Source organism: Hemitrygon akajei, chromosome 2, assembly GCF_048418815.1.
Source record: "Hemitrygon akajei chromosome 2, sHemAka1.3, whole genome shotgun sequence".
Lineage (NCBI taxonomy): Eukaryota > Metazoa > Chordata > Chondrichthyes > Myliobatiformes > Dasyatidae > Hemitrygon > Hemitrygon akajei.
This window is the reverse complement of record NC_133125.1, coordinates 150,465,500-150,480,215: the sequence shown is the minus strand read 5'-3', so window position 1 is coordinate 150,480,215 and position 14,716 is coordinate 150,465,500.

Sequence of the window (14,716 nt, the reverse complement as noted above, 5' to 3'; positions counted from 1 at the left end):
TCTACTGTTGATTCTCCCAGTGTGGCTTCCTGTATATTGGTGAGACCCAATGTAGATTTGGAGACCATGTCACCTACGTGCCATCTGCCAGAAAAACGGGATCTCCCGGAGGCCACCTACTTCAATTCTACTTACCATACCCATTCCAACATGTCAGCCATGGCCTTCTCTACTACTGTGATGAGGTTGGAGCAATAACACCTTATATTCCACTTGGAAGGCTTCCAGTCTGATGGAATGAACAGCGATTTCTCGAACCTAGTAATTGCCCCCGCCCTTCATCATTCACCATTCCTGTTATCCTCTCTCACCTTTATCCTTACCTGCCCATCATCTGCCTCTGGTGCTCCTCCTCCATCCCTTTCTTTCATGGTCTTTTTCTATCAGATTCACCCTCCATCAGACCTTGATCTCTTTCACCAATCAACTTCCAAGTTCCTTACTTTGCTCCCCTTCCCCTCTCCTAGTTTCACCCATCACCTACCACCTTGTACATTTTCCTCCCCTCCCCACACTTTCTTACTTTAACTTCTCATGTTTTTTTCCCCAAACCCAATAAAAGGTCTCAGCCCAAACCTTTGACTGTTTATTCCTTTCCATTGATTCTGCCTAGACTGCTCACTTCCCCCAGCATTTTGTGTGTATTGAAGCAGAGTTTGTATTCAAAACAACACACACAAAATGCTGGAGTAAGTCAACAGGCCAGGCAGCATCTATGGAAAAGAGTAAACAGTTCAGGCCAAGATCCTTTATCTGGACCCTGCCAGACTTTTTGGGAGTCTGGTGCAGAAATTATAAGAACACTGGTTAAGGTATTTAAAATGTACTTAAGCACAGGTGAAGTGCTGAAGATCTGAAGGATAGCTAATGTTGTTTGATTATTTAAGCAAGACTAATAATAAGTAGGGAAATTAAAGGCGAGTGATCTGAAGTCATCAGTTGGTAATCTTTTGGAAGGTATTATAAAGGACCTGATATATAAGTATATGGATAGACATGGCCTGATTAGAGAGAATCATCATGGATTTGTTCATGGTAAGTTGTGTCTAACCAAGCTTACAAAGGATTTGGGGATATTACTAGGAACGTTCTTGAGGAAAAGGCAGTGGACATTGCTAACATAGACTTTAGTAAGGCATTTGACAAAGTCCTGCAAGAGAGGTTGGTCAAAGAGGTTTAATCACCTGGCATTCAGGATGAAGTGGCAAATTGGATTCAACATTGGAATTGGAGAAATGAGAGAATGATATGGTTTCCTCTCTGACTGGAGGCCTGTGACCAGTGTTGTGCCATGGTGTTGGGTCTGTTGCTTTTTGACATCTGTATTAATAATTTGGATGATAACATGGTAAACTGGATCAGCAAATTTGTGGATTACACCAAGATTGAGGCATAAAGAAACATAGAAAACCTGTAGCATAGCACAGACTCTTCAGCCCACAATGCTTTGCCGAACATGTACTTCCTTTAGAAATGACCTGGAGTTACTCATAGCTCTCTGTTTTTCTAAGCTCCATGTACCTATCCAGGAGTCTCTTAAAAGACCCTATCATATCAGCCTCCACCACCATCACTGGCAGAGTGCATCCATGCACTCACCACTCACTGTGTAAAAACCTTGCCCCTGACATCTCCTCTGTACCTACTTCCAAGCACCTTAAAAACGTGCCCTCACGTGTTAGCCATTACAGCCCTGGGAAAAAGCCGTTGACTATCCACACGATCAATGTCTCTCATCATCTATCAGGTCACCTCTGGTCATCACCACTTCAAGGAGAAAAGGGCGAGTTCAACCAACCTATTCTCATAAGGCATGCTCCCCAATCCAGGCAATATCCTTGTAAATCTCTTCTGCACCCTTTCTATAGTTTTCACATCCTTCCTGTAGTGAGGTGACCAGAACTAAGCACAGTACTCCAAGTGGGTACAAAGTACACTGCAGATGCTGTGGTCAAATCAACATGTACAACAAGCTGGAGGAACTCAGCAGGTCAGGCATCATCCATGGAAACGAACGGTCAATGTTTCGCGACAAGACCCTTCATCAGGACTGAAGAGGGAGGGGTCAGGGGCCCTATAAAGAAGGTGGGGGGAGGGTGGGAAGGAGAAGGCTGGTGGGTGTCAGGTTAAAAACCAATCAGAGGAAAGATCAAGGCGTGGGGGAGGGGCAGCAGGGAGGGGATAGGCAGGAGAGGTGAAGAAGGAATGTAAGGTGCAAGCCCTGGGTAGTAGAAGAAGGCGGAATCATGAGAGAGGTGATAGGCAGCTGGAGGAGGAGGCAGAGTGAAACTGGGATGGGTGAAGGGAGAGGGAGGGAATTATTGGAAGTTGGAGAATTCAATGTTCATGCCAAGGGACTGGAGACTACCCAGTCAGTATATGAGGTGTTGCTCCTCCAACCTGAGTTTGGCCTCATCATGGCAGTAGAGGAGGCCATGTATGGACATATCCGAATGGGAATGTGAAGTAGAGTTGAAGTGGGTGGCAACTGGGAGATCCTGTCTGTTGTGGCGGATGGAGCGAAGGTGCTTGACGAAGTGGACCCCCAATCTGCGTTGGGTCTCGACGATGTAGAGGAGTCTGCACCAGGAGCACCGGATGCAATAGATGACCCCAACAGACTCACAAGTGAAGTATTGCCTCACCTGGAAGGACTGTTTGGGGCCCTGAATGGTGGTAAGAGATGAGGTGTAGGGACAGGTGTAGCACTTAAGCTTACAGGGATAAGTGCCAGGTGGAAGATCCGTGGGGAGGGACGTGTGGACCAGGGAGTCACGGAGGGAATGATCCCTGCGGAAAGCGGAGAGGGTAGAGAGGGAAAGATGTGCTTAGTCGTGGGGTCCTGTTGAAGGTGGCAGAAGTTGTGGAGGATAATATGCTAGATCCGGAGGCTGGTGGGGTGGTAGGTGAGGACAAGGGGAACTCAGTCCCTGTTGTGGTGATGGGAGGATGGGGTGAGGGCCGAAGTGCGCAAAATAGAGGAGATGCGGGTGAGGGCATCATTGATGACGGCAGAAGGGAAACCACGATCCTTAAAGAAAGAGGACATTTGAGACGTCCTTGAATGGAAAGCCTCATCATGGGAGCAGATGCGGTGAAGATGGAGGAACTGGGAAAAGGGAATAGTGTTTTTGCATTTGGCAGGGTGGGAAGAGGTATAGTAGAGGTAGTTATGAGACTCACTGGGTTTATAGAAGATGTCAGTGGACAGTCTGTCTCCAGAGATGGAGACTGAGAGAGATCAAAAAGGGGAGAGAAGAGTCCGAGATGGACCAAGTGAATTTGAGGGCTGGATGAAAGTTAGAGGCAAAGTTGATGAAATTAATAACTTCAGCACGGGTACAGGAAGCAGCACCAATGTAGTCGTCAATGTAGCAAAGGAAAAGTTGGGGAGCAGTGCCAGTATAGATTGGAGCATAGACAGTTTGACATAACCAACGAAGAGGCAGGCATAGCTGGGGCCCCTGCGAGTGCCCATAGCTACACCATTGATCTTGTTACGCCTGTGCCCCAACTCTGAGGGGCCGAAGGGTACAAAGTAGCCCCTCCTTTTTGAGAATCGCAAGATCGCTATTAATTCAGGTCAGGAGACCCAGGAAATGAGAGAAAGACGTTTGGAATGTGACCTGGCCTCCGCGATACAAAGTCACGGATAACGGCCATTATCTCTTGGAGACGGAATTGTGTATTGAGTACTGTACTTCATGGAAGCCCTCAGGGAATGATCAGAGGGGTTTGGTTGAGGGATTGCATCATCTCGACCTGGTTGACATCTGAGACGCCGTGAGTAAGGATAAAAGAGGGTCTGGGGAACAACCCCTTTAGACGCACCAGGAGAAACGCTAGAAATCCCGTGACAGCGTTTAATAGCGACAGCCAGTGGGGGGGGGGGCTCGCGTGCGTCCTTTTCCTTTGCCTAGGAATTAGGGCCCCACCACGGAAGAAGGCTTAGCTAAAAGAGAGGCCAAAAGTGTCCGGCCACAAAAACGGACCTCTCGAAGGATCGACATCATAAAAAGGAAAAGCTGGCAAGTTTAAAACATCTGACTCTCGTGACTCCAACAAAAGGCTGCAGCCTGCATGAACTTGAGTGACTTTTATATTTCCATTGGACAATACATTATCCCCTAGGCAACGATAGAGCTTATTTCTTATTGATCATTATTATACCCGCACTTTTAGAGTTAGTATTGACAACGTATATTATCTGTATGTTTGCATTGATATTATTTTTGTGTATTTGTACCAATAAATACTGTTAAAAATAGTACCATCAGACGTCAATGGACCTCTCTATCTTTGCTGGTAAGTGACCCAGTTACGGGGTACGTAACAATCTGCAGAAAGTGGGAAGAGCCAAACGAGAAGTTAATAAGTGTGAGTATCAGTTCCGCCAACAGGAGGAGTGTGGTGGTTTTGGGGAACTGGTGAGGTCTATTGTCAAGAAAGTAGCAGAGGGCGTTGAGGCCTTCTTGATGGGGAGTTAAAGTATATAAGGACTGGACATCCATAGAGAAAATGAAGCAGTCGGGACCAGGGAACTGGAAGTTATTGAAGAGGTGGAGGGCATGGGAAGTATCCCGGATGTAACTGGGGAGGGACTAATCTATGGGTGACAAAATGGAGTCCAGGTAGGCAGATACAAGTTCGATGGGGCAGCAGCAGGCCGAAACTATGGGTTTACAGGGACAGTCAGGCTTGTGGATCTTGGGGAGAACATGACTTCCCTACAGCAGGATTAACCTTTTATACCTTATATGATTTACTTATTGAAAATCGATAAGACTATTCATTTTGTTTCATGGAATACTAATGGGTTAATCATCCAATTAAACGGGGAAAAAAATTTAAAATATTTAATAGACTGAAAGCTCAAACTATTTTTGCACAGGAGACTCATGTGAGGAAGGAGGACAATCAACATTTTTTAGATTTTCTAGGGACATGCAGTTTCATTCTAATTCATCCACAAAGGTAAAAGGTGTTTCTATATTTATTGATTCTTTGATTCCATTCATTCATTATGAGACAATTTCAGACCCAACTGGTAGATTTTTGTTGATCACCAGTTTACTTCATAATCAAAAAGTTGTTATGGTTAATATTTATGCTTCAAATGTCAATTATCCTGATTTTTTTAGGAAATTATTTGCATTATTCCCTAACTGAAATGAATATAAGTTGATAATGGGTAGAGACTTTAATTGCTGTTCAAATATGTTGAGGAATAGGTCTTCAGTTAAACAAATCCTACCAAATAAATCTGCATTTTTTATTAATTTCTTTTTAGTGGACTCTGGAATATCAGACATTTGGCGGCTCCTACACCCTAATGATAAAGAGTTTTCTTTTTTCTGTCATGTATATCACAATTATTCTAGAATTGATTGATTTTATTGACTCCTGATTAGTATCATCTGTCATTGCTTGTGATTATGATGCAATCACTATTTCTGATCATGCACCTCTGAAATTATCAATTAAATTAGCTGATGTAAATTTTAGAACTACACAATGGCAGTTCAACTCGACCTTACTTCAAGACTTAAAGTTTGTTAGTTTCATTAAAGAACAGATCGGCTTTTTCTTTTCAATTAACTCTACTGAAAGAATTTCCTGCAGGATATTATGGGAAACTTTTGAAGCATATATTCGTGGACAAATTATTTCATACTCTGCAGGATTAAAAAAGCGAACCAATAATGAAATGTGTATATTGGTTGATAAGATTAAAGAAATTGATAAAGAATATTCAGTTACTCCCAATTCGTTTCTTTATAAAAAAGAGAGTTGAACTTCAGATGCAACATAGTTTGTTATTAACATCTCCCATTGAAAACCAGTTACTTAAAACGAAATCTCAATTTTATGTACATGTTGATAGATCGGGGAAATTATTGGCCAATCAATTGAAAACTGTTTCAGTTAAACGCCAGATTATTAAAGTATGTAAACAGGATGGCAATTTTACAGTTGACCATGATGAGATTAATAAATCCTTTCAGGAATTCTATACCACTTTATATCAATCAGAATTCCCTGACGATACTATTACAATGCATGAATTCTTAGGGAAATTGAATATCCCCAAACTATCATCTGATAAACGTTTACTATTAGGTACACCAATTACAGAGGAAGAAATACAGACAGCAATTTCTTTAAAGAACTCTGGTAAAGCCCCTGATATGGATGGATTTACGGTAGAATTTTAAAAACTGTGATTCTGATTTACTCTCTCCTCGGTTAAGTAGAACTTTTAAAGATGCCTTATTGATAGGTAAACTACCACAATCCTTTTATGAAGCATCAATTTCCTTAACTCTTAAAAAGTATAAAACCCTACAACATGTGCTTCAGACAGACCAATATCTCTGTTGAATGTAGATTTTTAAATTCTCTCTAAAATGATGGCAATTAGACTGGAAAACGGATACCCAAAATTGTTTCAGAAGATCAGACAGGATTTATAAAAAATCATTACTCATACTTTAATGTTAGGAGATTATTGAACTTTCTCACCTAAAATTGCAGAATGTATTATTTCATTGGATGTTGAGAAGGCATTTGACAGAATTGAATGGAAATATTTGTTTTATGCACTTAAGACATTTAATTTTAGTCCAAAGCTTATATCTTGGATTAAATTGATATATCACACTCCTTTGGCCTCTGTAGTTACACATAGTCAGAGATCTCCCTTTTTTAGGCTTTTTTGTGATACTAGGCAGGGCTGCCCTTTAAGTCCTTTACTATTTGACATTGCTTTAGAACCCCTGGAAATTGCTTTTCAAGATTCACCAAATATATTTGGCATCATGCGGGGCAATGAAACACATAAGGTATCATCATATGCAGATGACTTGTTATTATAAATTTGTAATCCAGAGAGATCCCTTCCTTCACTAATATCATTACTTGCTCAATTTAGTAGCTTTTCTAGTTATAAATTAAATTTTGATAAGAGTGATTTATTCCCAGTAAATACGCAAACTTTAGTTTACAGAAGTTTTCCATTTAGATTGGCTACAGAGTACTTTATGTATTTAGGGGTTAAAATTACTAAGAAACATCAGGACCTATTTACCACTAATTTCTTACCTTTAATTGATCATATTAAACAGTTATTAACTAAATGGTCTCCAATGTCTTTATCATTAGTTGGCTGAATCAATGCTATTAAAATTGACAGTTCTACCTAAGTTTCTTTATTTATTTAAAGTAGTACCAATTTTTATTCCTAAATCTTTTTTTGATATTATTGATTCCAACATTTCTTCATATACAATGTGCATATGGCAGGGTAAAAATCCAAGGTTGAGTAAGAAATATTGACAGAAATCCAAAAAGGATGGTAGTTTGGCAATGCCGAACTTTAGATTTTATTATTGGACAGTCAATATCCGAAATTTAACCTTTTGGACCCAAGAGTTAGATAAACCCAAAGTCCAAGGTGGTTCAATCTTGAATGTGAGTCTCTGCAAGGATTTTCATCAGCGTCTATTTTAGGGGCTTCGCTCCCCTTTGCACTTGCTAAATTTGACAGACAAATTGCTAACCCAATAATTAAATATACAATACAAATATGGATTCAATTTCGTAAATTTTTTGATTTGAATAATTTTACCCTTTCTAGCTCTATTTTATTTAATTTTTTTTCAACCATCTAGAATTAAGCAAGCCTTTCATCTTCAGAAAATGAAAGGAATAAACTGTTTTCGTGATTTATTTATGGTTAACTGTTTTATGTCTTTTGAACAGTTATCTAATAAATACAATTTGCCTAGATTGCACTTTTATAGATATCTACAGATTAGAAATTTTTGAATGTTATTTTGCCTACCTTTCCGATGACATATCAAGCTGAAATTACAGAAAAAAAGATTAAGTTGAAATCCCTTACAAGAGTGTAATATCAACTATCTACGATTTGATCATGAAAATCTCTTCAGGTATATCTGATAAAATAAACAATGAATGGGAACGAGAACTTAAAGTAAGTATATCCATAGAAGAATGGTAATAGATTCGTCTTTTTTTGTAATTTTTTTTATTGAAGTTCATCATCAAACATTTCCATAAGATGTATTTCAGACATTGTACATATATATCATATAATCATATATATCCCAAATCTCCACAATCTGAGGTATACACTTCTAGAAAAGAGCAGAAAGAAAAAACGAGCAAAAGGAAAGAACTATGTACAAGTAGGGAGTGATCTTTTTTTTACAACAGATTCATTGATTTGTGAGAAGAAAATCAGGCCTATGAGGCATTATGTAGTTAAACCATTTTTCCCAGTATGAATCGAATTGTTCCAGCTTATGATTAACAGATGCTGTTATCTTCTCCATTTTGTAAATGTCCATTGTAATTTCCATCCATACATTTAAAGTCGGGCTCTCCTGTGATAACCATTTCCTAGTAAGAGTCTTTTTCCAGCCGTTAACAGTATATTCATTAAATATTTATCTCTTTTCATCCATTCTTGAGGTTGTTACATACCCCGTAACTGGGTGTCTTACCAGCAAAGAAAGAAGAATCCGTTGGAGTCTGGTGGTACTATTTTAAACAGTGTTTATTAGTAAAATATACAAAACAATATCAACAGTGCAAATATACAGATAATACACGTTAGCAATACTAAACCTAAAAGTGAGGGTATAATAATAATCAAATATAAATAAGCTCTATCTTTGTCTAGGGGATAATGAATTGTCGTTTATAAGTATAAAGTTCAGTTCAGTTCATGTAGGCTGAGGTAGTTGTTGGTGGTTTTGTTGTAACTGTTGTAAAGAGAGAGAGCGAACAGTGACAGCCAGTCAAACCTTCCTTTATGTTCTTTATCTGTCCAGTCATTGTTGTGGCCATTCAGGTATGACCCCTCTGTCCTTTAGCTAGACCATTCTTTCGTGGTGGACTCGTCACCCAGGCAAGGGTGGACACACACACAAGCCCCCACCGGCCTCGCTATAACACTGTGAGTTAAATTGACCGATCCGTTTGGTCTCCGATGCCCCACACTTTCTCGTGGGTCCCAACACTCAAACAGTGCTCACTAGTGTGTCTCCCAGTGCGCCTGAGGGGTGTCTCCCCAGACCTCACTTTTATCCCTCCTCACAGGGTCTCAAGTGTCAATCAGTTTTGAATGGCTTAGTCCATCAAACCAGCCCACTCCGGCTGTCCACTGAGGAATTTTAATGAACAGTATGGTACCACGTAAACAGCCCTCTCCACAGCCATAAGTCTTTCGGCAGCCATAACATGGTGGATCAACAAGCCTCCCTCCCCCAGTGTTATCTCTCCCTTATCTGGAGCAGATGTTCCAGCCCCAGTATGTTTTCCCTTTTATCTGTGTCTCTCTCTCATTCTCGTTAGCAGCATAGAAATAGTAACGGTTTGCGATTCTCCCGGGGGGGGGGGGGGGCGAAGGGACATGGGCAACTCTGCACCCTTCTGCCCATCAGAGTTGTTCATCCTTTGTAACACCCCCATTCTTCTAGGAATTTTCACCAAAGGAGAAAATTAACTAATACAACGTCTTACAGAATTACAGAACCTAACAAAATACAGAAGTGTTTTTTTTATCTACAAAGCCATACAGATATACATTCAACATAGCATCGAGATAAACGGTCAGCAATTACATTGTCACTCCCTTTAAGATGTTGTATCTTAATATCAAATTCTTGTATCTTAATAAATTCCTGTAGCACCAGACTCCAATTTAGTAACCTCCTGTTTTTATTTCTCATGTTAGCCAACAAATACCAAGTGTTGTGATCTTAGCTTAAGTGTATATTACAAAATGTGAACTAATACAGGTGTGATTATATTGTGGTACATTACAGAAGTTTGTGCAAATACAATTCTCTATTTTACTTTTAAACTTAACATTCAATCTTCCATGGTGTTGTCTTTATTATTTACATGCTTTGTCAAATTCCCTCAAAACCAGATCCTATTATACAAAGTGGCATCCTGTCAACCTTTGCCCCTTTTCTATTTAACTCTCACATGGTTAACTTGCTCACCAGTGTGGAATAGGGGTTTGCATACTCCTTTCATAGGAGTTATCTTATCACCAATGTTTTCCAAACTTAGCCCATTCTCTGAACTTCCACACAATTTTTTTATTTTTGAGCAAGTCATTAATTTTATCTTCAGGACCCTTCATTTTATTAGTTTTCAGTTTAACATCTGCAAGTGATCCCTCTTTGTCAAAACAACACTTTCGGTTCTGTCCCTCCAAATCACATGCTTTAATAACATCAGTGAGTTGTTTACCTTTAAATTCCAAAACAATCTGTAATTGATTCACAGGCATCTTGTTAATAAGCCACTGTTTCTTCAGCCTGGTTACTGCTTCTAAAACCAATCCAGACTTTAAGTTTTCTTTATTCAATTTAGGAACAACACCTTTCCCTTCTCCTTCAATAATATTCACATCACCACCTTTCATCTCCTCACTAACTTTTAATACACCTTCTAACACAAACAACTGAGAATTCTCACTTTCCACTGATACCAAGGTTAACCCTTTCTTCACTGAACCAAGTCCATCTGACCCAAAAGGACCACATTTCTTTTCAACTAAATCAGATACCTCAGACTCTTTCTGAGCTTTAACACTAGGTTCAGTATCCTGTGACTCCACAGGTACTTCAACAATCTGAACACAAGCACACGGGACATCTGCCTCTCCTATGCTTTCAATACCCGTCCCCTTTTCAAATTCTAAGTTCCCCTGATCCTCCCAGTTACTCTCTGGGCAACTCCGATCCGGAGGAAACTCAACCCTGTGGGTTAAAACAACTTCATCTGCTAACCCAGCAGACTCCTTCAAGGTAATGGCATCCTTTTCATCTAGGACTGCCCTTATAACATTATCGGGAACACATTTAAATTTTTCAACTTCTTCAAACAGTTCTGTCAAGCCAGACAGATCATCCGTTCCAACCCTGGACCTTCTAACTGCCTTAGCTGTTTCTCATCTTTACTCTGTGCCTCTATAAATTCCGTCTTGGCTAAGGGTAGGTCTACCTCCTCTCTTTTATTCTCCTTCACCTCCCTATTCTCCGCTTTACTATCCCCTAGCCCCTCTTGGTACAGGGTCGGTAAAAACGTTTCAGCCAAATCAACACTGGACTCATTTAAACTGTCCTCTTTCTCAGCTGCCTTTCTCCACATGCTGCGAGTGATCGCGCATGCGGGATAGATCTTAGAATCTATGGGCGGGTCCTCAACACTCACAGGCTTGCTCGTCAGCTTTACTGCTGAACACACCGCACCACCTGCTAAATCATTACCAAGTAGGACGTCCACGCCATCTCTCGGTAATTCTGACCGCACCCCTATTTCAACTGGTCCGGATACCAGGTCACAATTTATAATGATCCCATGCAAAGGTACAGCTTATGTCCCTTTTCCTATACCTCTTAAAACTACCTCTCCAGTCTCAGGACCAAAATCTAGCACCTTACTTAGGATCAATGACTGATCAGCCCCAGTATCTCTCCAGGTCCTCACTGGAACTGGGGGTTCTCCCTCTTTCACAGACACTGTCCCTTCTGAAATAAATTTCTCACGCCCCTCTCGTATATTATCTACCTTTGCCTTTCTCGTCGATTTGCTGATCGACTCAATACAACCTGTAGGGACTGCTGCTTTCCCTTTTCCATTCTCCTTCTTCGGAGCAAAGCACTTAGCTGCAATATGACCAACCTTTCCACAATTAAAACAGGTCAGGCCAGGAACCCTCCTGCCAGCCTGCTTGTCCTCCTCCTTACCTTTACCACTAGCTCCCAGCTTATTCTCTACCTTAGCTGGTGGGCTTTCTCTACCATCCCTATGGTCTTTCTGATAACTCTTATTTGAGGAAAACTTTGTCTTGTGGGTTAGGGCATATTCATCTGCTAACTTGGCAAATTCCGATAAAGACTTATTCGTCTTCTCGTTCAAATACGTCCGGATATTATCTGAAACACAACCTTTAAATTCCTCAATCAGAATTAACTCTCTGAAACGATGGAAATCCTCCTCCACCCTCTCTGCAGCACACCAGCAATCCAAGAGCACACCCTTCTCATAGGCAAACTCTGCATACGTCTGATTCCACAGTTCCTTTAAATCTCTGAACTTTTGTCTATATGCTTCAGGGACCAACTCATAGGACCAAAGGATAGCCTGCTTTACTTCCCCATAATCTTCAGACTCGTCCTCGGACAACGCCGCATATGCCTGCTGAGCCTTCCCTTTGAACACACTTTGTAACAACGCCACCCACTGATCTCTGGGCCACTTCTGATTCACTGCCACCTTTTCAAAATGCAAGTAACTATCAACATCTGTCTCCTCGAACGGAGGTACTAACCTAAACTCCCTACTAACATTAAACTTCTCCTCTCAGTCTGCCCCGCTACCCACATGTTGTCATTTCTCCCTCTCAAACTGCCGTTTTCTCTCTTCCTCCTCCATCCACCTTTTAGCTTTCTTTTCCTCCTCCTCTGCTTCCAGCTGCCTCATCTGTAGGGCATGCTGCCTCTCCTTCTCCTTCTCAGCCAACCTTAATTTCTCTATCTCTAACTGAACCTCACTGTTGGCTGGTTTCATCTCAGGAAACAAAGCCAATGCATCCCTTTGCAACACACCCGCGGATACACAATATATGGCTATTTCCCTCTGTACCTCCCACTTTCTCATCGACGATTTCACCGCCGAGAGCTTTAATAGTTTCGCACCGCTCACCAATTCCACCTTCCGGGCATCCTCCAATGCCCCTGGAGTCGGGTTCTTTATAAATTTGTCTATTTCCATCTCTTCTGGTTTCCCGTCTGGTTACCCACACAACCAGATCAAATTCTGGACTTATAGCCCGATTCACTGGCCCCCCCAATTTAGTATCAAATCTCGGGACGAGGCCCCAATTTGTTACATACCCCGTAACTGGGTGTCTTACCAGCAAAGATAGAAGAATCCGTTGGAGTCTGGTGGTACTATTTTAAACAGTGTTTATTAGTAAAATATACAAAACAATATCAACAATGCAAATATATAGATAATACACGTTAGCAATACTAAACCTAAAAGTGAGGGTATAATAATAATCAAATATAAATAAGCTCTATCTTTGTCTAGGGGATAATGAATTGTCGTTTATAAGTATAAAGTTCAGTTCAGTTCATGTAGGCTGAGGTAGTTGTTGGTAGTTTTGTTGTAACTGTTGTAGTGAGTGAGAGAGAGAGAGAGAGAGAGAGAGAGAGAGAGAGAGAGAGAGAGAGAGAGAGAGAGAGAGAGAGAGAGAGAGAGAGAGAGAGAGAGAGAGAGAGAGAGAGAGAGAGAGAGAGAGAGAGAGAGAGAGAGAGAGAGAGAGAGAGAGAGGAGAGAGAGAGAGAGAGAGAGAGAGAATAGTGACAGCCAGTTTTTCCTTTATGTTCTTGATCCGTTGAGTCGTTGTTGTGGCCATTCAGGTATGACCCCTCTGTCCTTTAGCTAGACCATTCTTCCGTCGTGGACTCGTCACCCAGACAAGGGTGGACACACACACAAGCCCCCACCGGCCTCACTATAACACTGTGAGTTAAATTGACCGATCCGTTTGGTCTCCGATGCCCCACACTTTCTCGTGGGTCCCAACACTCAAACAGTGCTCACTAGTGTGTCTCCTGGTGCACCTGAGGGGTGTCTCCCCAGACCTCACTTTTATCCCTCCTCACAGGGTCTCAAGTGTCAATCAGTTTTGAATGGCTTAGTCCATCAAACCAGCCCACTCCGGCTGTCCACTGAGGAATTTTAATGAACAGAATGGTACCACGTAAACAGCCCTCTCCGCAGCCATAAGTCTTTCGGCAGCCATAACATGGTGGATCAACAAGCCTCCCTCCCCCCGTGTTATCTCTCCCTTATCTGGAGCAGATGTTCCAGTCCCAGTATGTTTTCCCTTTTATCTGTGTCTCTCTCTCATTCTCGTTAGCAGCATAGAAATAGTAACGGTTTGCGATTCTCCCGGGGGGGGGGGGGGGAGGGACATGGGCAACTCTGCACCCTTCTGCCCATCAGAGTTGTTCATCCTTCGTAACAAGGTATATATCCAAAATATATGGTCTTACTCTCTAACGGTATTTCACATTTAAAGATGTCTTGTAGGGCATTGTGTATCCTCCTACAATAGTCTTTGATAACAGGGCAGTCCCAAAAATATGATAATCATTTGCATTTTGATTTCCACAATTTCTCCAGCAAACAGGGAGGTTACTATCATAATGGGATTTCTGAGAGGGTGTAATAACCCATCAAATATTGTATTTTTCAAAAAATATTTGAACTGAAAAGAGGGGCAAGAATGGGGAAAAAGAATGGAAATAAAAAGTGAGCAAGCAGCTCTCCTACCCAACCACATGCTAGCGAGGCAGACGCTGGGCCTCGTTCAGGCGACGCGGTGAATATAATCGAAATTCTGAAAGAAATAATGGAGGTCCAGAAAGATATAAAGCAGCAGCTACATGATATTAAGTCAGAACTCGCCAACGTCAATGAAAAAATAGCAGTGGCAGAGACTTGAATTGAGAAGGTGGAAGATAGCATTCAAAACGTGGAATGGATACTGAGTAAGAGGATAAAAATATTAAATCACCAAGAAGGGAAAAGATTCTTAAATTAGTTAATACTTCTTCAATGTGTGCTAGACATACTTTAATACAACTTAAAGTGGTTC